Here is a 25,860-nt window from a genome sequence, read left to right as displayed (position 1 = left end):
GCATTTTTCCTGAAAAGTTCCAGGTGGAATAGCCCTCAGTCTACTCCTCGGTGACCCAGACAGTTGCCTGAAATAAGACAGTTTCCATAAACTGTTCAATTTAACCATTGAGAAAAGAAGCAGCATGGCCTAGTGGATAGAGCACCAGCCTGAGAGTCAGAAGGATCTGGGTTCTAATTCCAGCTCCACCACTTGTCTGAAGTGTGACCTTGGGAAAGTCACATCTACTCTTTGCCTCAGTTACTCAACTGTAGAATGAGGATTAATGCTGTGAGCCCCATGTGGGACATGGACTATGTCTAACCTGATTAACATATATCTACCCCACTGCTTAGTACAGTGCCTGGCACACAGTAAACACTTAAATACCATTAAAAAACACCAAAAAAAAATCTTTGGAGCTGGATTATCTTTTCACTGAACTGTCCATGTAAAGCAAAAAAATTCACAGCATTGTTTGGCTTCTGAAATGTTTTCAAAATTTTGGAGGGGTTTTTTTGGTTTGTGTGTGTGTGTGTGTGTGTGTGTGTGTGTAATGATATTTGTTAAGTGCTTACTAAGTGTCAAACACTGTTCTAAACTCTGGGGTAGGTACAAGTTAATTAGGTCGGATACAATCCCTGTCCCGCATGGGGCTCACAGTCTTAATAGGAGGGAAAGCAGGTGATTAATCACCATTTTACAGTTGAGGCAACTAAGGCACTGAGAAGTGAAGTGTCTTGCCCAAGGTCACACAGCAAGCAATTGGCAGAGGCAGGATTAGAACACAGGTCTTCCGACTCCTAGGCCCATGCTCTTTCCATTAGGCCATGCTGCTTCTCAGGTTCATTTTGAAGTCTTTTTAGTGCTCACTATTAATCAAAAACTAACTTGCTAACAAGAAGGTAGGAACAATGTTTTTTTTCTAGCCATAATATAACAGTAATAAGCCATCCTCTCCTCCTTTAGACTGTAAGCTTGTTGGGGGCAGGAAATGTATTGACTAGCACTCTCCTAAGTCCTTAGTAAAGTGCTCTTCTCAGAGTAAGTGCTCAATAAATACCATCAATTGATTGATCCTCTATTCATATAGTACATTTACTTGGAAAGCCCAAGCCTGCTAAACTAATGAATCCTTACAATCAACATTTCAAACATTCCAGTGATGGACCTTTTCATTTTGCTATCTGCAGTGGAAACTGAGGAATACAACAGCAACTATTTTTTATGGTATTTATTGAGCACTTACTATGTGTCAAGCACTGTAGTAAGAGATGGGGTAAGGGTAGAGACAAGAAAATTGAGTTGGACACAGTCCCTGTCCCACATAGGGCTCACAGTCTTAATCCCAATGAGGTAACCAAGGCATAGAAAAATGAAGTGACTTGCCCAAGGTCACTCAGCAGACAAGTGGTAGTGCCAGGATTAGAACCCAGGTCCTTTGACTCCCAAGCTCTTGCTCCTTCTGCTAGGGCACACCGCTTCAAAAAACCCTAAGGAGAACCTAGGTCTTCTGACTCCCAGCAAATAATACCTTTGGAATAACAACCCTTCAAATGTCATCTGCAAGAAATGGCGGAAGGACTTCTACAACAAATGAAATTTGCAAGGTTTGGATGGGTTGGGGAAGAGGATGGGGAAAGAGTGAGATGCTTTTTTTTTTCCCTCCCCAAGACCCTTTTGCCTGGGGAACCCTCTCCTTTGCCTTCTGTTGCCTCACCTGCTGTCCAATCTCATCGAAACCTTGGGCATCATCAGCGTCATCAGTGGTATTTATTGAGAGTTTATTGGGCGTAGAGGACTGTACTAAGTGTTTGGGGTAGTACAATACTACCGAGTTGGTAGAAACATTCCCTGCCCACAATGATCTTACAGTCCAGACAGATCAGTGACTGTCTTCCCCTTAGTGTTTTTAGAATTTTGGAAGAGTTGTCTTTTTGTGGACAATGACTGTTATGTCTTTCTCTTACCTATCAAATAGCAGTGTCTTCTATCTAGCTTGGTGGGAATCTCAGCTTTGAGACATAAAGCAACAACTTGAATTCACTCCCTCCAAAATTAAAAGGGAACATTAGAGTCACCTTGCTTTTTAAAAAGCATCAGAGGTATGACAGAAGCAAGGAAAGAGTAATTCACAGAACACACTTATTACATTCTGGAATTCGAGAGTGTTAAATAGCCCTGTGTTTCTTAGTGGATGGATGTCAGAACCTCCTGCATTACAGACTCCGTACTTATATGAAAAATGATATTACATTTTGGAAGGGCAAGCAGATTTGATTTTGCATAAAGTGGCTAACTTCTGCAATCAAAAAACCCTCTCAAAGTGAAGCAGACAAGAAACTGGGGATTGGTCACGCCAGTTGGAGATTTTAATTTGACATATGGTACTGACATTAAGCTGCCAAGATTTTTAACAGTATCATGGCACAATGCTGAACTCATTGGGTGTCCTTGCCTTCACCCAGTGAGAAATTCCCAGCCTCACTCAACTGTCCACAAGGAAGGAATTTTTTTGTTTTTTTAACTCACCATCTCCCTCTCCCAAACTCCACTCACCTCCATCCCACTCTGAGCCAGATCTTCTTCTTTTACATAGTCTCAGTGGGCTGGTCCTCTACTCTCCCCCCACCCACTCATCTTTTTACACCTTGTTCTTTCCCTACCATCATGTCCCCATCCCTACCATTCTGGTCTCAGGGGAGAGATGGGGTTGGTCCAGTGGGAAAGACTGGATTGGAGATGAGGAAGAACTGATTAAAAAAAAAATGAAATGGCTGGATTGGGGACAGGGAGGGAAATGAAGGGGCAAGTGTTGGGCTAGGAAGGGGCAAATGGGGATGGAGTAGAGGAAATGGCAGACTAATTTTTTTAAATTATTTATCTGATGGCAGCTGGTAGTGATGGGACATTTCTCTCTGGAAGCAGCAGCTACACTTAGTAAATTGGCAGTTTTGACACGAGTCCTGCAATGAATTTGATTTTGCTTCATTTGGGCACGAAGCCCAGGGTGCTCTGGGTGGTCTTAGAAGTTTTTTTCAGTAACCTGGGATTCTTTTAACAAAACTGGGATGCTTAGCAATTCCAGAAATTGTCAGTGAATCAATCAAGAAATGGTATTTTTGAGCATCTACTGTCTCAGAGTATCACCATTATGAGAAGCCGCATGGCCTAGTGGATAGAGCATGAACCTGGGAGTCAGAAGGTCCTGGGTTCTAATCCGGCTCCTCCACTTTTCTGTTGTGTTACCTTGGGCAAATCACTTAACTTCTCAGTGCCTCAGTTACCTCATCTGTAAAATGGGGATTAAGACTGTGAGCCCCATGTGGGACAGGACTCTATCCAACCTGATTAGCTTGTATCTACCTCAGCACTTAGAACAGTGTTTGACACATGGTAATCACTTAAATATTATTATTATTATTATTATAAGTATTTGAGGGAGGATAACAGAAGTAAAGAGCATAAGTTCCTTGACCATGAGGAACTCACAATTTAACTGTATAGTTAAAGAAAAGTGAGTGGATTAAGGGATTGGAAATGGGCATATCTAAAAATCCCAGCTTCAAAATCCAGCCATTTAATACTGTCATAAGAGATATTAAGTAGCAACCAGATGTCTAGTTATCAAATTAAAATTTTAGGTACCAGTCATCAATCAATATGGCAGCAGGCAGATGTACCCTCGCCATATTTTCCCCTTATCTAAGAATTTTTAAATGCCAAGCATACCAATCAGGCCATAGAATCTGAACTATACTGCCCACTTTTTCCCATCTAAAAAAAAGCCAAAAACACAGTTCTCCAGAACAGTTTTCTTTTGTAATAAAGAAAAACATTTTTTCAATCAACTCCATTTGCATCTGCCCCAAATTTTTCTTGTGCAGAATGAGGCTTTTGCTTATAAATGGGAAGTATGAAAGACTCAACATAAAATATAACTTCCCTAAAAAAGGAAAAGTGTTTTATCTTGTATTTATGTATGATTGTAAAGCAAAATGCCAAAATTACCCTTCCATTTTCTTCAAACACCAATTTCTGAATGTTTCTTAAGTATTACATTCAGGATTGGGCAGTATTTTACAGGAGCTCAAATCTGGTGCTTTACTTTTGGCAAAAATATGGAGCTGGGTCTAGCTATATATTATTGCTGTCATGCACTAACAGGGAATCTAGCAGTTCCCGTTGATTGCTGTTTTGGGGAGAATTAGAGCCTTGGTCACTACTAAGAAGCACTAGGAAGTTGAAAGTTAAAGCACTGAAATCTCTGCGATCTAACCAAATTAGTTGGGTTTTTTTTTCCCACCCTGCTCAACTCTCAAGGGACTTGTTTGTTTCATTTGGCAATAGAAGACAAGTGAACATACCCAAAACTTATATCACAGTAGAACCTGTCAGAACTCTATGAAGAAGCTAATATAGAGTGTTTACTCCTAGCCCTCCCCGTTAGGAAGAAAAGTGAAGAACCCAACAGAACAGGTTTGATGTTTTTCTATTTTTCACCTAGGCTTTTGGATCATCCTTCTAGATTGTAAGTTCACTGTGGGTGGAGAACGTGGCTACCTACTCGGTAATACTGTACTCTTCCCAAGCACTTAGTACAGTGCTCAGCACATAGTAAGCGCTCAATAAATACCACTGATTAATGGAGTGATCATAACCAACTCTGGCCTCATGCTTCATTAAGCTTGGAAACTTGGTTTATGGTCAGGCTTGGGACACGAGGGCTTTAGCCTAGAGGTATGTCTTAGGATGGTACAGTTTCAAATGGAGAAAAGGCACCAGATTATTCACAGATATCCTCATGGTAACTATGGAGGAGACCTGATTTTCATGTTTCACGAGGGGGGGGGAAAAACTGCAGCTCAACTCAAGGATCTAGGCAAAGGTTAAGTAATAACTACACTAAAAACAAAAAGGAGAAACGGCTATGATTTATAGGAAAGAGACCTTTAAGGATTGGTCACTGATCTCTCGGGCCCCAATCCTGAATTTGGTCCGTGAATACTGAACCAGGAATCCCAAAGCCAACCACCAGGTGGAAGTTGGTCACCTGAAATAGGAGTCGTGGAGTCGGTGTCACTAAATATAAATGCTAGAGAAAGGCTACAATTTTGAAAGATCACATCGAGACAGAATCACCGCTTTGAAATACGTTTTTGGCTCCAAAGTGGAACCCAGGAGCAGGCTTCCCGGGGAGTTGAATGACCACTAACTAGTACTTATTTCTTTGGCCTCCTGATGTGGCTTCAGTTAAAAGAATGAAAGAGTGAATGTGGAGGGCAGTAAAATGGGGGATGGAGATAAAACATAAGCAGGCTCCCTTCCTTGGAAAATCTCCAGAATGCATAGTATTTTATAACATCTTTGGTTCAGAGTGGCAGATTTTGAGAACAAACTCGGAATCTAGAAAGGAGTTCATGGCTTTCAAATAGAATTCAACCGAGACCTCTAATCTTAGCCTACCAGAAGTCAAAACGCTATTACTTCATAAAACAAGTTCGGAGGCCTATTATTCCTATCTCTCGCTACTAACAACAGCAGCGAAGTAAGTTTTCTGGCAATAATGAAAGTCTCCAACCATTTTATTCAAAGTTAGCCTGAGTCTATTCTATCATAAAGGAGAATGTCCAGAGTCTCACTGCACCTGTGATTAATAGCTAAAAGGAATAATAGGGGTAAAAGGTGAGGAAGGAAGGGGGCAGTGCCTTGGCTTTCATGTGGGTGCAAAAATGGAAGAACAAAAAGCTGTCATCAGGTAATCACTTCATTAAGAGTAAATGTGTATCCTTCCCAAAAGACAATATTGCCTTTGAAAACTCCAGGATATGCTGTAACAAAGGACCAGAGAGAGAGAACCTGGTCTGAGCTATAGCTTTTTCTATTTCTTGATTATATAAGTGAATAATGAAAGAGAAACCTGAAAGCAACATAAATTCAACTCTTCCCTCTATCATCCCTAACCTTTCCCTCTAATAACCCATTTTGTACCTATCATCCATGAATGGATCTAAACTCTTCTAAGACCTATAGTCCCTCTTTAGGGAAAAGGTAATGAGAAACCATATACTGAGACATGCTGAACATTTTTATAACAGAGCTTATGTAATATGGTGCGGTAGTCACCATACAATAAGAGTTTGAGAGAATCCACAGTTTGGGCTGGATTCTTCTGGGAACAAGAAGAAAGGCATTTTAACTCACATACCCTGTAGGAGTCCCCCACGCCTTAAAGAACTACGACTGGATGCAATTTCAGTCTGAGCTCTAGATTTCCTAACTTATATTGGATTAAGCTAGACCACTAAATGCCATTTTCGCAGGCTTGGGCATTGTCTGCCAGCCAGGTGACAGAGCAGCCTCAACACTCAACAGGTTAATGGCCCTTGGTACTTCTCAGTAAGGCCTCCTATTCCACTGTATATTTAAAGTGTATTGAATTTAAAATGTAGCATTTTACAGGCCACGGATATATAATCATTCCCAAAGTGACAGGTAATTCCGAAGGCTGTGCTGAGCAATACCCAGTCATTATGTGTTCCTGCACAGTCCACAGGAGCCACATTTACAAGGTACAAAAAGGGCAGTAATTGCCATGTAACCTGCTTCTTAGTTTGGGAGACAGAAATAATTATGGATCCCACAGGGCAGTTGTCCCTGATGTTGGACTCCCTGACTCCCGATGGAGACAGGCGCAGATCCCTGCCCCTCATGTGGTGGCCAGGATGTGTGGGAGTCCAACTTTCTCCCGCTCCTCCAACTCAAAGTGTTTTGACAACTCTAATGAAGCCCCTTCTGCCCTTTGTCCCTCTTCACAGACAAGGGGAAGCCACTAAAGGATATAATCCTCAATAGTGTTGTATTGAAAGAGACTAGAGAGTCAACTTTCATGCAAGTGTCAAATTGTAAAGTGCTATAAATAGGGTGATTTGGAATGTTAAAAAAAAATCCTCTAGGTTGTGATTTTGAACCAGACTGTGGAAGAACAGCAGAAATATGAGATGGGAAGCCATTTTTGAGCTGTAAAAATGAAAAATAAAATAATGATGATCAACCTGGCACTAAACACCAACTAATTCATTTAACCTTTACTGTTCATTTATAAAATTGTTTTTAACTTGAACACATTTTTTTTTAAAAAAACTACTTCTTTAACTGAGGTAATGCTTCAGTGATCAAACAGTTGCTATTGGATTGGGCTCCCGTAGAAAAAGAAAGCAACTTTACCAGGATATTAAGAGGAAAAGAAATAGAGGGTGGGGGGAACAAGATAATGCAGAAAACAGTGTTTTGAGAGCGGCAGAAGATAGGTACCATAGACATATAGGGTGATAATAAAATAGGAGTATATCTATAGAGAAAACACTACTACGAGGAAAGGCTCTGTAAATAAAAAAATACATTTTAGTTCAATCGATCGTATTCACTAAGTGCTTACTGTGTGCAGAGTCCTGTACTAAGCGTTTGGGAGAGTATCAGTATAACAGACACATTCCCTGCCCACAGCCCTAAGAGAAGTATTTTTCCCCCCTGAACCCCTGCCCCTCTTGCCTTGAAGTCCTACCATCTGTGTGTGCTTTATTACAACAAGTTTCAGATCAAAGCACACCCTATTGCTGAGGACACCCTGTTGACATCAGACTGAACGGTAACAGACCCCCTGCCTGGGTAGTGCGAGAAGGCACAGTTCAACCCACCCTCCAACATTAACACCGACGGTCTTAGACAGCAAGGCATTTTGTCTCCACAGCCTGGGCAGCCCACTCTTCTCTGACTTCTCGGCAGGATTTGCTTTTTTCTTACCTCACAGGTGCCAGCAAAGCAATATTGTAGAAGCACACTAGTTGAATGACAATTCCACACAGCTATTAGTAATTGGGGCTTGTATACAGTCTTTCCTGTCCAAAGTATGCTATAAAAATTAACTCATTAATTTTCAGAACACCCTCTCGAGGAAGGACGATAGTTATTATGCCCGCTTTGGCTGATGGAAAGCAGTGGCCGTAGGAGAAGCTACTTTTTCAGGGTGGCAGAGAATGACAGCCTCCGCCTCATCAGCAAGTAGGAAACAGATGCTACCAGTAGCTTCTCCAGTATTTCAAGCAATAGAGGAATATCGGAAATTCATTGCAAGTCATCAAAATACGGTGCACAGCATAGCTACCTTGGCAAGTTGGAGACTACAGCACAGATCCTAGAGTAAGATAGCGAGTTCTGGACCTAATATACCTCTTCCCCTGCTAGAACTGAGACACGCCAGCCCCGCTCATAAATAAAAGCAATTAAGTACTTACTGCGGAATCTTTCCCTTCTTCATGTATTAAAACGAGAACTGCCTCTCTCTAGCTTCTGACGTGTGCGAGCCAGACTGACGATTCAAGGGTTTAGAACTTCCCTGAGAGGAAAACCACATTGCAACGAGACACTGAAAAGCTGCTTGAGCAATGATTCACATGAGGAAGCAAGCTGGCTTCACCAGCGCTTTGACATTCAGCACAAGAAACATTCGTTCTCCTCCTCTTCTCGTTATCTTTCTCTCTTTCGCCCTCTCTCTTTCATACACAAACACACAAATACATGCACGTTCAGGGAGAGGAAAAAAAAAAGAATTCTATTCTCATCATGCTATCTCAAATTCACAAGAATTTAATCAAATTTGAACTCTAGATGTACAAAGGGAATTTTTTTTTAAAAAAAGAGTGGGCATGGTGGTTTCATGCTGATCTTTTCCTTTAGCCTCAAATAGAAAAAAATTCATACTGTTACATTAGGTGGCATGATTAGCCCTAATCACAATCTGACCTCCAAAACTGTGCAGAAAACTTTGCAGAAGGGGAAAAAAAGGGTGGCAGTAGCCAATGCCACTTCCTGGAGATCAAATAGACAGATTATGCCCGTTAAACTACATACTGTCTCTATCTGCCCAGGGCCAGATGTACTTTTTTGAAGAGATCATTCCACAGCAGATTACTTTTGGAAGCAAATCTTCGTGGGGCAAACTTAAAGTGTTTGGCTCTTCAATAGGGATGCAGCTGCAGATGAAACTTCATGCTTTAAGGGCTGTCTACCACAGGTTGTGCATCAGAGAACACCCCAGAAATCCTGGGGACAGGGGGCTTGAATTGGGGGCTTTTCCAACCTTCAGGCCCAACAACGTATTCTGCCGTGACTTGGTGGGTTCTTTAAAGGGGACCCCGGGGGTGGAGGCTGCTAGTAGGGGGTCAGGAGCCTTGCTGGGAATCAGGCCAGCCCTTGTGAATCTGTATGACCTCGACTGAAAGCTTTTGGGGGGGGACTGTATTGATTGTGAGATCTGGAATAATATTATAGCAGTTGCTGTTTCACTGGGGGACTCAAATTTCCTGTCTTAAGTTCTGCTGTAAATTACCCTGGCTGACACAAGCGGAGCGGACTGGAGGCAAAATGACCAGTTCCAGGGAATGGAAACATTTACACTCAAGGAAGACTGACACTCTTCCTTCTCTCAGAGCAATTAGCCCCAGCAATATAATTATTAATTATTATTAAGAGTAAGACTGAATATACTGCATGGTACATTTAAGGTCATCCCTGAGCTCTGTCAGAGTAGTCCCAAATCACACACTGTCTGCTGTTTGCATTTACACTCCATTGCCACTTATCATTCCAGGACAACTGTTTCCAATTTTTTTACATATATGCAGCACACTATCTTGGCAAATTTGGGGTTCATGGGACACTGGGCAAAATAATTGAGGCTGAAGAAGATGCCTGGGTTCCATTTATGATGAGGGTTCCAGGAAGTTCCCTGAACTTCCCCATACTCAGAACTTGGACACAGACATCCCCTCCTGCTGCGATGTCTGAGCAGAAAACGGGCTAAGAATAGACCTTTCCAGCTCAGGGACCGGGCCTATGGGAGTCAGAGAAGACACAAGGGTCACATTTCCCACTCTGGGTGGAGCTGATAGGGGTTCGTGGAACCTTCCTCAGACCAGAAAATGGGGAACCTGAATACAGTCCTCAGAGCCAAATCCACAGCATTACAAAGCTCTTGTAACAGAATTTACAAGGTCAGATGTACTAGTTAAGCAAGGACAGATGTCAGAAAAAGTTCAGATAATTTTGTATGGATATGCTTTTTCAGTAAATACTTGTACATGATTCACCGACAGTGGGGAAAACTATGTCGATCCACTAGTCAGGATTATTGTGAAATAACTAATTAAGGTTATAGAATATTTTGCAAACAAAAAGTGCAACAATGTGCTTTCCCAAGTGCTTACTACAGTGCTCTGCACAGAGTAAGCACTCAATAATGAATGAATGAGTGAATAAACATGACTGATTGATTGCAGTGAAAATGTTTAATACTAAGACTAACCACCCCTAAAGCTGGAATTTTCCAAACTGGAAGGCACTTCTGAATTTTCTCAAGCAATCTGAAACTGGTGATAATTGGAAATCTCGATCTTTCTGCTTAGAAGTATGAGAACAGAAGGTTCAGAAATATAGTGTGGGTTATTACACTGGTTCCATGAAATGAGTTTTACGTGACCAGCTCCAAAGATGTAGCTATGTTTTGACCATCTGCAAATCTCTCAGATCTTACACTTCATCCATTTTTTAATGTGAAATGCCCTAATCCAAATTCAACATGAAACAGATTGTGCATATCCAATTTGCAGGATTCACCCTAGGAATATTTCCACTTCAGCTTTGAATTTTCATGCTCCACCATTCAAAAATGAGAGAAAGCTTCAGGAAAGCGGGGGAGGATGAAAAAGCACTGAGGCTTGTAAAAGGACCTTCCCCTCCTTTGGAGTGGCTTGTGGGGCCAAATTAGAAAATTAGAGAAACTGAATCCAGATATAAAATAAAATGTAATCGGAAGTTCTTAGCTGCAGGAAAAGAAAGTGACCCCAGCCAGGATTAGTAAATTACTTTGAAATGACCTCAAAAGCCTTTCGTGAGTGTGGTTTAGAATGCCATATTTGGATCCGTACCAGCAGAGAAACTTGAAAGAACCATTTCTACTGCTGAAATGTTCCAAATGGGTCATTTGGCATGTGCTTTAAATAACGGTCTGAACTGTACATTATGGATTAGCAAAAATTTGACTACATATTAATTGACAATTTAATCTAAAACTTGTCTTTAAAAGTAATGTAGCCATCCATCCCACATTAGGTAGGACATTCCCAAATTTTTGCATCCTGGGGTGCCACCCAGGAGTAGGCGTGGCATCCTGTTTTCATCCCAGTGGCTGGGAAGGCCAGTTATAACTGGGATAGTAGAGGCGGCAGTGGCAGTGTAGCAGTTAAACTGAGGAGTGAAGGAGAGGCTGCCCAGCCACTTCCTCCTCCACTGCCACTATCGCTGCCATCGTCACAGCTGTTCTGGCCACTTCCGGGCTTTCTCTAGAAGCACTCTGGCATGGCAGAAACTAGGTCGGGGCCGCTGCCTCAGAAACCTTACGGATCAGCTGGGAATTGTGGCCCAAAGGAGCTCTCCACAGCCAAGGCTTAACGGGTTGGGGTCTACAGCAGAGGTGTAAACAGCTGGACTCGGCAATCAAAGCAGAAACTTAGACTGTGAGCCCACTGTTGGGTAAGGACTGTCTCTATATGTTGCCAATTTGTACTTCCCAAGCGCTTAGTACAGTGCTCTGCACATAGTAAGCGCTCAATAAATACGATTGATGATGATGATGTAACTGTGCTACAGCAGGCATCGGGACCAAAAAAGATGATGAACATGAGGGCTTTCAGGGTGTGCTTGTGTATGTGAGTGTCCATGTGTGTATGTGTGTGTGCACATGTATCCCTGTCTCCCAGCTGCCTCTCTCCCCTATCCATCCCTCTCTCAGCATCTTCTTGGTCTCTGACTGTGAACTGAACCTGTCTCTGCTTCTGTTTTTAGCCCTTCGGTCCCACCACCTCACATTCCTAAAATTGAGAATAACGCTAAACTCCCACCCAATTAAGAAATTGAATTTAAATTCCTCTTTCTTGGAAACGTGAATAGCTGGAGTTCAGAGTTAATAGGTACTCTTCCACTTCTCTTCAATTTGATCATACTGCAGAAGCGGACTGGCCAGGATATTGAAGTTCCCATCAAGAGTCTCACCCCTTAGCCCAAAGCATTTGAATTCTTCATTGTGTGAGCTGCAACCTCAAGAGACTGGACCCTCACCCAGTTTCTAGGACTTCTGGTTTCCTGGAGGGTCAGGAATACTTCAAGGACAGGCCTGCAGGTAGATTCCCTACAGGAAGCTTATACTAGGCAGCATGAAAAGCTGCAAAATTCTGCAAATTCAAATCACTTCATACTTCAAAATGCATGACAGAGTGTTATTTTATCCTGTCTGGTCCAATTGACTCATCAAAATTTTTGAAGGATTCTTCATCCCCCACAACAATAACACAGAGATCCACAACTGCATGTTCTTCTGTACACGTTACAAATGTATTAACAGTACCTCATCCAAATGTGAATAATTATGTTATTATGGGTGATACATACACAGACAGTTAAATCATTCAGGTATGAGGTAGAGGAACTCCTAACCTCAAATCCCTCCCTGTTTTTGACACTGGGCTCCTTTGAATTTATAAAAACACCAACAAGAGGGTTCCAGAAACTCACCAATTTTAAAACAGTAGTTCTGGCCCCTTAGAGTATTAGGTCTTATTTGACAGGTCCAGCAGTACACTGGAGCAGAATTCCAGAGTCTCCAGACCAAAGTAAAGAGGTTGAAAGGAAGTACTATTTCAAAATATGTGTATTTCAATGGACTGGATTTTTGCCATTGCTTGTGCGTTCAGACATGGCTCAATGGGAAACCAGCCGCCTCTGTCCACTGAGCAGAATTTCCTATCACTTAGCCAAAAAAAGAAGTGGGGGGAGCGGGGAGAAGGACCCGAATGCCCTGTTCGTTCTTGGAAATACATCTGTCACAGTTAAAAATAACTGGAGCAAAATTCTATGATGAAACTGATTTTAAAACACAGAGATTTAACAAATTTGGGGCAAAATTAACTAGCGAGCAAGAGTTCTAAATACAGGATAGGCCACCTACCCATTCCTCCCCTAACAGATTTAGAATATACTCAAGAACGTTGGAAAAAAGATCAATTTTGTAGCTTAAAATATACAAGAATATTCTATAAAATAAACAAAATAGATTACTTTTCAAACATATTTAACCTTTTATCCAAATAGAGATTAGGATAGCAACTTATATAAACATCATCATCATCATCAATCGCATTTATTGAGCGCTTACTATGTGCAGAGCACTGTACTAAGCGCTTGGGAAGTACAAATTGGCAACATATAGAGACAGTCCCTACCCAACAGTGGGCTCACAGTCTAAACACTAACTGGTCTCCAATAAATCCCCAAAGCATCAATTTGGCCATTATTACAGTAGGTATTTTAAAACAGTGAGATGTGGCAGAAAGTAGGTTTTCCTAGTCATAGTTAGAAATTCAAGATAGTTTATATATATAAACATGAATACAAATCGGATATTGATAGGACAAAAGATGGCAATCACCCAAAGAAATTTCCTCCCTAGAAATATTTAAAAAATTATATATATATATATGTATATATACATATATATATATACATATATATATATATTGATAGCATATAAACCTAGTTGTAAACACCCATGATCTCTGATAAATCACAAAGAGGAACTTTACTGCTGCTTTTTTAAAAAACCAATAATTTTAGATGACCCTTTCATTCCGTTCCAAAACATAAAGTACCAGTGTGTGGAGTTAGGCTGAGAAGTAATTACAGGGGAAAAGTCACCACACTGGTAGAGTAGAAATGAGTAAAGTTAAACTGTATTTCAGCTTTAGGGCAAAGTTCAGTCTGCCTAATGCAGATAGTCAATCTAAACTCTTCTTTTGCTAATGCAAGCCTAGAGTCAGGAAGGAAGTTCATGTCAGTCTACAAGTTTCAATAAGCAGATCAACTTTCATTGTATAATAAAAAAAGCTGGTATGTTAGCTGGAAAGAAACATAAAACATCATCTGGACCTTCCCCTGCCTTAAGGCAGAACAACACCTAAACCTTGGCCAGACAGATGACAATCTATCCTAATTTTAATGACATCTAAGAAGATTCCACAAGCTTCCCAGGTAATCTATTCAAACAGGGCCGGTGTTAAACTCAGACTCTGCATCCTGCTTCCTCAGAGTGAGTCACAAAAATTATATTAGCCAGCGGCTTACACAAACTAACAAGAGTTTGAAAAAAATTCACGGCATTTCAGCAGCCTAAAGGTAATTCATTTTAACCAATTAAGTCTAATGTGCTATTAGGGAAGCAGCATGGCTCAGTGGAAAGAGCCCGGGCTTTGGAGTCAGAGGTCATGGGTTCAAATCCTGGCGCCGCCACTTGTCGGCTGTGTGACTCCGGGCAAGTCACTTAACTTCTCTGGGCCTCAGTTGCCTCATCTGTAAAATGGGGATTAAGACTGTGAGCCCCGCGTGGGACAACCCGATCACCTTGTAAACTCCCCAGCGCTTAGAACAGTGCTTTGCACATAGTAAGCGCTTAATAAATGTCATTATTATTATTATTATTAGGGGTTTTATTAGAGTAAAACAGGACAGAGAAGCATTAGGTTGAGCACAAGCAAGAGGGTTATTTTTTTCAGGTACCAGACTGTGTCCAGGCTTGCTCCCCTGAGTGGTCTTGACTCGGACGGTTGCTCGGTGCTGCCTGCCTCAACCCTCCGCCCACCTGCCTGGACACTGAAGATGGCCTTGACGATGGGTGAAATGGAAGCGGCTCGTTCCGCCTCCAAACGAGCTTAAGGCAGAAGGGAGCACCACACATCCTGACTGCTTCAGGGGTGATGTATAAAACTGCTGAAGAGGAGGAGACCCATATTCATTCATTCATTCAATCGTATTTAGTGAGCACTTACTGTGTGCAGAGCAATGTGCTAAGTGCTTGGGAAGTACAAGTCGCCCACCTAAGCCAAACAGACTCACAATGAAAAACTCACCACTGCCATTTCAGGACTGGCCCCTCGTCCCCCTTTCCATCCCCCCATCTTACCTCCTTCCCTTCCCCACAGCACCTGTATATATGTATATATGTTTGTACATATTTATTACTCTATTTATTTATGTATTTTACTTGTACATATCTATTCTATTTTTTTTTATTTTGTTAGTATGTATGGTTTTGTTCTCTGTCTCCCCCTTCTAGACCATGAGCCCACTGTTGGGTAGGGACTGTCTCTATATGTTGCCAACTTGTACTTCCCAAGCACTTAAAACAGTGCTCTGCACACAGTAAGTGCTCAATAAATACGATTGATTGATTGATTGATTGATTGACTGCCACCCAGGGACTGCAACTGCCCCTTGCTGCCTAAGATCTGCCAGTGTTACGCTCCAGGAAGGAACTACATGACTTGAAGTTAGGCTTGATCTGAACAACAAAATAATTTTCTACAAGATAACGCCTTTAAAAAATACATTCTCACATACAGTTGTGCGTGGGAAAATGGAAAAAGCACAGACCCAGGAGTCAGAAGGATCTGGGTCTTAATCCCGGCTCTGCTACTTGTCCGTTGTGTGACCTTGGGCAAGTCACCAAACATCTCCGTGCCTCAGTTACCTCATCTGCAAAATGAGGATTAAGACTGTGAGGTACATGTGGACGTGGACGGTGTCCAACCTGATTATATCTACCCTTATATCTTATATCTATCTATCTATTTAGAGAAGCAGCGTGGCTCAGTGAAAAGAGCCCGGGCTTGGGAGTCAGAGGTCATGGGTTCTAATCCTGGCTCTGCCACTTGTCAGCTTTGTGACTTTGGGCAAGTCACTTAACTTCTCTGTGCCTCAGTTATCTCATCTGGAAAATGGGGATTAAGACTGTGAGCCCCACGTGGGACAATCTGATCATCTTGTATCCACCCCCAGCGCTTAGAACAGTGCTTTGAACATAGTAAGCATTTAACAAATACCATCATTATTACCCCAGTGCTTAATACAGTGCCTGGCCCAGAGTAAGCACTTAACAAATAGTATAAAGTGAAATTACATTTTTAAAAATTGGGAAAAAGTCCAGGAGAAACTTAAAGCCCAGGGGAGTCAGGCCTGATTGGGTAGAACCTGTACCTCAAGAGAAGGAAATCCGCTATCCCACTCTAGATGGGAATAGAAGGAATGGGGCCTAAAAGACAGTCAGGAAGCTCTTGGCCTAGATGAAAGAAAAGGGGACTCAATCACAGTGTATTTATTGAGCACTTATTGTGTGCAGAGCACGGCATTAAGAACTTAGGAAAGGACAATATAGAAGAGTTGATACCCAGAATCCCTGCCCACAAGGAGTTTACGGTTTAGAGGACAAGATAGATATGAAAATAAATTTAAGTCCTAGTAGTCCTAGAAATTGGCACCAGTGGAGCCAGTGGGCATCTGTAGGGCATCCCAAGTGGTATAAACCCAGGTTCAAAATCCCATTCAAGTTGGGTTACCCGCATAAAAAACTTTAGGCCTCAGGGGTACTTCATTGTTAATTCTGAAATGAAGTGGCACCCACAAGCTATGTGGCACAAACTTCAGGATGCTTTTGAAACAGAGTTCAGCCTACTTTACTGGAAAAATCTAACTAAAATAAAACCTTCTTCACAGACTACCATTTTTAACATACCACCTATAGGCCTAGAGGCACAAATGGATTTATGAGCATACCTGAGTGAATGAGTGAATTTCATAAAGAGCTGGAGGGTTTCACTTTACTACACATTTTTATTTTAGGAGAAAAATTTGGTAAAGCTCTTCCCTTTTAACACTCCCCAAGAGGAGACTAAACTGTAAGCTTGTGGGCAGGGAATGTGTCTACCAAATCTGTTATATTGATGATGATGGTATTTGTTAAGCGCTGTCATTTGTCAGGCACTGTTCTAAGCGCTGGGGTAGATACAAGCTAATCAGGTTGTACACAGTCCAACTCTCAAGTAGTACAGTGCTCTGCACACAGTAAGCACTCAATAAATATGATCAACTGATTGACTGAATTAGCTAATACACAAATAAGAGGTGTGAAGTCAAAGCGCAGTGGCTCGAGGATGTTATCTGACCTTATACTGTGCTACGTGTATGCTCAGCATCTTTTCTGGTCCTTCCAACATTTTTTTTTTGTTGTTTTCTTGTGCGATGGTAAAATTGCTCCTTAGAAACACAGCTCAACTCACGCGGTGTTAAAACAGCTTGGTGCACACAGTGAAATTGTGTAGGTGGGTAGAGAACACAAAGCAGGGCAGTGGAGTTAGTGCCTGGAGATGGAGGGAGCCTGGCACCCTGCAGATTTGTAGCTATTGCAGGGTTGCTGGTGGGTGGGAAGACTGAGGGAAGAAAGAACAGTTGGCGACTGCAGGGAAGGTTAGTAAGGAACAAAAAAGAGGACACCAGCAGAAAAACGATCATCTTTAGATCAACTACCAAGATGATGGCTGTTTCTGCTGGGGTCCTATTTTCATTCCCTACTAAGATTGTGGGGGTGTGGGTGGCAGTTTACAGGGAAACTGGGTAAAGCTTGGTGTAAGCTAGTCTTATTTTAAGTAATAGGACCCTGTACTGACTTCATTTCTCACTTTAAAATCCATTGTATGCAAGTACGATAAATGCACCTAAATATAAAATGAGAACTCTATTCCTGTGCAAAAATATATTCTGTGGGCCAAAAATCCTCTTTTTCTCTGTTCCAGGGGTTCATACTACACCAATATCATATCTGTTTTAGCCTGTGCTGCTTTCTCATTAGACTGTAAACTCCTTGAGGTCCAGGCACCCAGTGGGCCCTGAACAAAGGTCTACATAGTGGATAGAGCACGGGCCTGGGAATCAGAAGGTCATGGGTTCTAATCCCAGCTCTGCCACTTGTCTGCTGGGTGTCCTTGGAAGTCACTTCACTTCTCTGTGGCTCAGTTACCTCATCTGTAAAATGGGAATTAAGACTTTGAGCCCCGTGAAGGACAGGGACCGCGCTAAACCCGATTTGCTTGTATCCACCCCAGTGCTTAGTACAGTGTCTGGCACATAGTAAGTGCTTAACAAATACCACAATTATTGTTACTATTATTGATGATGACATTTTATTTCACAGGTAGTAACATACTGGAAAGAAGGTTGCCATTCTTCATTGAGATCAAAGGATTTGTGCTTTCTCCCATGATTGTAGAAACAGAACCACTGAGGGCATTTCAATTAATGGTCAACTGTGAAACATTATCGTATAAGTACTAAAGTGTTGCATATTCATCAGATGGGAGCTTTAGTTTCTAAAAGGACTACTGCCATCTGTTTGAAATGTTAATAGTCAGGGCCCTGTGACTTCAAAATCGGAGTTGAAAGCAAAGCAACATTTTGAAAGAGTTAAGGATTGATCTTTCTAAATTCAGATGAAGAGGCATCAAGGTTAAAGCCATCATTTATAGACTTTTCGAATGGACAGCTTAGGAAGAACCTTCTTTGGGTTTTTGCCTGCTGTACTTTGGGAGCAGGTTTGGTTCCAGCTGCTCCCTAATTGGCACAATCCCAAATCCATCCTATACCATCAGTCACAATCACTTAACACCTCACTGCCGCAGATGGGAAAATGCACCCTTGACAAGGATTGTAAATAGACAAGAAGGCCTCCACTGGATGTGCTTGTTTCTGCAGAAATTCCAAGTGCAAGATTATCCGGCCAAAATGCGGAGCTCAAGCCTACCGTACTAAGCTCCTGGGAGAGTACAATATAACAGAGACGTTCCCTGCCCAAAACGAGGTTACAGTCTCGATGGGGTGACAGACACCATGACATAAGAAACGGCAGCCTGAAGATGACAAACCAAAACCTGGGAGTGTTTCCTGGGCCTCAGAAGGTTGCCAGATATTTTTCCGTAGAATACATTGTCAAGGATCACTAATGCAATTTATCATCCAGTAAGAACATGTCTAATCATGTACCAAAGACAGTCCAGGTGAAACGTTGGAATCAATGAAACTGTAAAAGGTAAAAAAGAACCACAAAGTTTGGAGCTCTAGATGCATTTGGGGTCAGCGCAAACTGCAAGGGGTTTCTAAAAGAACTACAGACAGAGCATTGTGGGATGGTCATCAGGAACCAAGAGCGGATGCCAAGAGGCCAACAGCAAAAGGAACTAGGGCAATTAAAAAAATGAGAAGGCAAGACAGAACTAAAATTCCTGAGAGACAAACCCATGCTTACGTAGGACATAACTTTGAGAAGACAGAGCTAGATCTTACCAGGTTGCTCTGGCTTGTTATTTTTGAGTCTCTAAATTCAGCAATACTAAATTCAGCATGGTCAGAGAACTGACTTCTGCTACCTGAACAGGAACACTCAGTATTCTCAGAACGAATGCCTGAATTTTTAACTGCATCAGGGATAAACACTGCCAACTGCTTTAGAGCTTTGTGTTTCTGTGTGATCGCTCTCATCAGCTGACATACCATCCCTGCTGGACCAGCAAGAGCCTAAAACCTAGAAGGTACAAAAACTAAATCTCAAGCATATAGACACTGAAACTGCTGCTGAGGGAGCAAACCAGCTCCAGAGATGACGGTGCTCCAAGCCACCCTCTCCAGCTTATATTTTGAGTACTGTTCTTAGCCAAATGAATGCTTTCCTTATCCTTCAACTAGAGGAAAGCCTTAGACGAGTGACGATAAAGACTGCAAGAAGAACAGGAAAAGAGGATGCCAGAAAACTCCCCAAAAGTCTCCAGCAGCTGATGAGCCCGTTGTTCGGTAGGGACCACCTCTATATGCTGCCAACTTGTACTTCCCAAGCGCTCTGCACACAGTAAGCGCTCAATAAATATGAATGAATGAATGAACAATTGATAAAAGAACGAGATAGGGAGAAATGGAGACGGTTCATGTGACTGTGTTTCTCCGGAACTAGATGCCTGCCTGGATCACCCAATGTGTTTGGTCCAGGGGGTCCTGACCCAGGATCCCAGGGAAAGGGGCCTGAACAAGCTTCCCATGCTTTCAAAAGGGCAAGGAAGGGGGTAATTTCCTAGCTAAAACAACGTGACAAGAGGGGCAGGGTTTGTGTTTCTCCCAGTATCCTCTAGTGTTCGGTTGCCAGTGAGGGAACTGCAGGTAGGGCTCTCCTTTCTGGGATCATCATCATCATCAATCGCATTTATTAAGTGCTTACTGTGTGCAGAGCACTGTACTAAGCGCTTGGGAAGTACAAATTGGCAACATATAGAGACAGTCCCTACCCAACAGTGGGCTCACAGTCTAAAAGGATCAGAGGCAGGCCCCTTTGGCACTGCAGGCCCCGCAGGATCCCAGGCACCACAAATCCCTTCGTACTCTGTGAGCCTATTAAAGCCACAAAACGTAAAAGTCAATGATGGACAAATCTCCAAGTTTGATGTTATGAAAGGATACCAAAAAATCAAAGATTTGGAGGCTAGGTTCAGGTTGTTAATGAAATATTACACAGTCATTATTATAGCTTTTAGTAGTGACCTGTCAATATATTTAGAAGTAAACAGCATTTACTTTGCCAAATTGCAATGGAATTCATGTGGTGGAATTTGACTACTAGGGTCAAACCTGGCTGCTGTCATATTGTTTTACCAATTTTTCTCTGGATATATTTCAAAATACTGTAGGTGAGTTCAGTGCCCGAAACGCAACTTCTGCAAAACTGTTCCATTTTCTTAATTCCCGGATACTTTTTCGGAGCAATGGTTTATTTTTTAAGAAACCAATAATTTGGCAATTGAGGAACACAGATTTTAACTATACATTCAATCCAATCAATACTACATACCTAGGTACTTTAGAGACTACAATAAAGGTAGGTACATTGTCCCTGCTCTTAAGGAGTTTATAGTTGTATAAACCCACAGTGAAATCAGAAGAGAAACATAGGTACAACCAGTAATACCAAAATATAGAAAAATAAATAAAGTACATAAATTGATGTATTCAGGGTACAAAACGGTGGCTATTTAGAGGAGATGGCCCTGGCAAGAGGAAATTTGTCAGTAAATGCCCTTTGGAGGGGGTCAGTTTTCAGGAGGGCTTTTAAAGGTAGCAAGAGCTACGGTCTAACAGATTTCAAATTGGAACTTCCTACCTGGAGGGGGAAGGGTCTGAACAAAAGGTTGAAATTGGGAGGGTTAAGAGTGAGATACAGTAAGAAGGTTAGCTTGGGAGGAGTAAAGAATGTGAGCTGGGGTGAAGCGAGTGACGAGTGTTGATACGGAAGAAGGGAGCTGTCCACAATATTTAAATGAATTTGGGAGCTTTAATTGCTACTATGCAAACTGTTTTAGATGGACAACCATTCATGGTCTCACTGCTTGTTTATATTTAAGGTTGAAGTTTAGCCCAAAGGGAGGAAGGCACTCCATTCGACACTGAGGATGAGTTTGAGAGATGTCTACGCGCAGCTCAGGGAAGACAGAGAAGAACTGAAAGGTAGGATAATGAAACACATCTGTCATCAATCCTAAATCCAGACAGGCCCAGAGATCAAGAGGTTTGATGGGGGTTTTTTTATGGCATTTGTTAAGACTTACTATGTGCCAGGCACTGTACTAAATTAATTGAGTTGGACACAGTCCATGTCCCCACATGGGGCTCACAGTCTTAATCCTCATTTTACAGACGATGCACATGGGGCACAGAGAAGTTAAGTGACTTGCCCAAGGTCCACCAACAGACAAATGGCAGAGCCAGAATTAGAAGCCAGGTCCTCCTGACTCCCAAGCCTGTTCTATCCCCCAGGCCACGCTGCTTCTCAAAGTTGCCAAAAGTGAGCAGGGGAGAAGAGTCTGGGTGAGCTTTAGCCGACTGGCCTAGGGCAGGGCTTGGCATCTTATCATCATCATCATCAATCGCATTTATTGAGCGCTTACTGTGTGCAGAGCACTATACTAAGCGCTTGGGAAGTACAAGTTGGCAACATATAGAGACAGTCCCTACCCAGCAGTGGGCTCACAGTCTAAAAGGGGGAGACAGACAACAAAACCAAACATACTAACAAAATAAAATAAATAGAATAGATATGTACAAGTAAAATAAATAAATAAATAAATAGAGTAATAAATATGTACAAACATATACACATATATACAGGTGGACCCTTTCCTGACAACAAACTATCCCCTTATGGCTCCCTTCGCATGCAGAGCAGCCAAGCTGGGCAGGAAAGGGATTACTCAGCCCCATGGGCACCAGGGCAGAGGGCAGGAGCAGTCTTTGTGCTAAACGTCAAAAGAGCTGATAGCAACTGGGGGTGGGATAATAACAATAATAATGATGGCATTTGTTAAGCACTTACTATGTGCAAAGCACTGTTCTAAACGCTGGGGCGATGCAAGGTGATCTGGTTGTCCCACGTGGGGCTCACAGTCTTAATCCCCATTTTACAGATGAGGTAACTGAGGCGCAGAGAAGTTAAGTTACTTGCCCAAGGTCACACAGCAGACACGTGGAGGAGCTGGGATTCGAACCCTTGATCTCTGACTCCAAAGCCCGGGCTCTTTCCGCCGAGCCATGCTGCTTCTGCACACTGAACAGGGAAGCATTGGGGTAGGGGGCGAGTACGGCTTCCATGCCAGGCACCTCGTGCACAGAGCACACGTGGTCTCCATGGGCACCGGCGATTAGGAAGGTTCACCCTCCAACATGGGCCAGTTCAGTGGTGGTGGCACAAGGGAAGAGGGAGGAGGAGAAACAGGAAGAGAAGGAGGAGGAGGAAGACAGTGAGAGTGAGTCGGCAACAACGTTAACAGTCATGATGCTTTCCTGGCCTGTCATCCACCCTTCCCTCTTCCCAAATGAAGTCGACAGGAATAAGTTTGCCATTTCTTTCTCCTTTGAGACTGTGAGCCCACTGTTGGGTAGGGACTGTCTCTATATGTTGCCAATTTGTACTTCCCAAGCGCTTAGTACAGTGCTCTGCACACAGTAAGCGCTCAATAAATACGATTGATGATGATGATCTGTCTTTCCTTCTCTCGCCTTTCTCCTCATCGTTCTCCCCCTCTCTCTAAGTTGTATTAGACAACAGCAATAAAATAACTTTAAATTATTATTTAATATTTCCATCACCAGAATCAAGTTTCAGAAATGTGTATTTCAACTGCTCGATTGGCTCTTTGGGCACCAAGTGCTCAGAGAAGCAGGGTGGCTCAGTGGAAAGAGCACGGGCTTTGGAGTCAGAGATCATGGGTTCAAATCCCGGCTCCGCCACTTGTCAGCTGTGTGACTTTGGGCAAGTCACTTAACTTCTCTGGGCCTCAGTTCCCTCATCTGTAAAATGGGGATGAAGACTGTGAGCCCCCCGTGGGACAACCTCATCACTTTGCAACCTCCCCAGCGCTTAGAACAGTGCTTTGCACAAAGTAAGCGCTTAATAAATGCTATCATTATTATTATTATAAAAGCTTCTTTTTTTTTTGGCTCATCTGCACAATTGCGGACCCTGGACTAGAGAAGGCAATCAAGGGTTATTTTTTAAGAATCCAAGGAGTGAAAAGTGTAAGTACAAGAATGAACTAACTCCAGTTGGTTTTCCAAAGTAAAATATTTTTGATCATTTGATTCCTTAAAAATGGTGAATAAAGCTATGTCATATTTCTAGTGTTACCAGTGGTCCAAAGAGATGGTCAAGCGGTGTCTGATTCTAGCCTAACATTCCTGCCCAGTATATCCCACATTAAACAGACTCACTGGTATTGTCTGTGGTCTCCCAGAAAGGCTGAGGGGGTGGGGGTGGGGGGTGCCCTTTACGGTGACTACAGTTTGCAATTAAATTACAGGGCAAAACTTCAATACTAATTCTCCCTCGCCTTGTCAGTGCAGGACCACATGACAAGAGACTGCAATGCAGCACTGACGCAAACAGCTTATCTAATGCTTTCAGGACAGAAACTCAAAAATCCCTCAAAGTTTGGGTTATTTGACTTTCGACTGCTGTTTCACCCCAACTCAGTTTGCACCTTCTGGCCTCATCACCTCTAAAATACTCTTTTCAGCTGGAGTTGAGAAAGCTTGGGCGGATGGGGGATCAGGGAACACAAAACAAGCTGTATTGCTGATGGATGTGGACTACATATTCTGTGAAAAGAAAATACAGCTCTAAGGCCACAGTCATATTTTCTGCCAAATGTGCTTTAATCAAGCCTAAAATGAAATATTTTTCTTCTTGATATTTTGATATTTCTGACCTGGCCAAAATGTGACCCCCTCAACAAGGTGGCAAACGGTGAACTATGATAAACTTTCCGTCAGCAATAGTCCAGTTTAACAGTTTCCATGGTGACCATGAGTGTTCATGGCTATTTTAAAAGTGCCTCTCTCTTAATGCTATCCCCTATTAGATGTTGAAACAAATAAAAAAGGGTAAACTAAAATGCAAATTTGTGTCAAAAGCAATTCTCAGGGCCCGTAATTTCAAGTACATTTAGGTGGAAAAATACTTTTAGGTCTAAAAGTATATTCTGAGTAGCTCTAGAAGTCTCCATCTCCTGGTCATGAAATTCTATAAATGATTAAAAGTAAGATTTTTTTTCAATAAGTATTTACTGAATCAGATACAAAAGCACTACAACTGTCTTTTTTAAAAATGTAGACCCAGTTCTAGAGAGTTCACTTTCCATACATAGACAATTACAAAGGTGCTCCAAAAAGATTAACCAGAAAGTTTTTTTTAAGAAACTATACATTCTAAGAAATGAGAATTATAGTTCCAAGGGTGTCATTACATTTTAATTCTACTCTGTGTGTTTTAATCAAGTCTAAATTGAATACTTTTCTTCTTGGTATCTCTGACTTCACCAAAATGTTAAACCCTAACAGATGGGGAAGGGACTGCTTGGCCCCAGTAGCCCTCCAAAAATATACCTAATGAGGTATATTGCCATTCAGTCAACCAATGCTATTTACTGAGCACTTATTGTGTGTAGAGCACCGTACTAAGCACTTGAGAGAGTACAATACAACAGAGTTGGCAGACACTCTCCGTGCCCACAACAAGCTTAGAGTCTAGAGCTTATAGTCTGCATTCCTGGCTTCACCTCTATTCTGCTACTCATTGTGCCTTCAAAAAGAGGTAGCTAGCTTCCTTCTAAGTACATTCTGCTGAAATCTTCTATCAGTATTTTTCTCCCAAAGTACTGGAGTTAGTGAAGGTTTTTAAATGGCAATTTATTTTAATTTATGAAGTATTTCCAAAGCTCCTGGGTGACTTGCAAAGCCCTATGAAGTAAAAACCAACCTGAATATACTGGCGACCTGAGTGCTTTGAAGGGGAGATGGTAGAGCCAGGCTTCCCTGTTGGCAAGCTTTACACATGTTTGGGTCTATTAGTGAGACTGAACTTCCCTGGGTGTTGCCTTTTGGTTTTAAAGTGACCTCAGGCCCTCAGTAAAGGCTAATTTGTTCCTTTGCCCAGAAGGGATTGTCTCATCCTCTAAATATAGTGTTCTCCAATTAGGAGAGCTGGATGGCTAGAGTTTCTTGGTCACTAGTTGCTTCCTGCAGGATAGCATGCTCACTTTGACCAAAGAGGGGGGTCATTTAGGCCAAACGTATTTGGTAGCCTCCAAAATCATTCACCTGAAATACTGGGGCTCTTGGGCCGGGTGGGCAGGATCCAGAGACCCACATCTCCCCCTTCACAGGGCTCCACGGGGCTCTGAGGACCAGAGTGGCCCCATCCAGCCTTTCAGGAGCCAAGCTCCATCCACCCTGTAATAATAATAATTGTGGTATTTGTTAAGCACTTACTATGTGCTAGGCACTGGGTTGGATACAAGCAACTGAGGTGGGACATGGTCCCTGTCCCATGTGAGGCTCACAGTTTTACATATGAGG

The 25,860-nt window shown here is 42.3% G+C and overlaps 1 protein-coding gene across 4 annotated transcripts in view; it reads right to left on the bottom strand.

Moving 5' to 3' along the window:
• Nucleotides 1-25,860, bottom strand: part of SPECC1 (sperm antigen with calponin homology and coiled-coil domains 1) — a 177,731-nt gene that overhangs the window by 134,289 nt on the left and 17,582 nt on the right. For 2 of the 4 annotated variants that reach the window (XM_038759915.1, XM_038759919.1), the window contains exon 1: nucleotides 8,274-8,357. The exons of the other annotated variants lie outside the window; for them this stretch is intronic. The gene's annotated coding sequence lies outside the window, so the exon portion shown is untranslated. Of the gene's footprint in view, nucleotides 1-8,273; nucleotides 8,358-25,860 lie in introns of those variants that run through there. 4 annotated transcript variants of the gene reach the window in all.

Source organism: Tachyglossus aculeatus, chromosome 17, assembly GCF_015852505.1.
Source record: "Tachyglossus aculeatus isolate mTacAcu1 chromosome 17, mTacAcu1.pri, whole genome shotgun sequence".
In the NCBI taxonomy this organism is placed as follows: Eukaryota; Metazoa; Chordata; class Mammalia; order Monotremata; family Tachyglossidae; genus Tachyglossus; species Tachyglossus aculeatus.
This window is presented reverse-complemented; position numbering and strand designations above follow the sequence as displayed.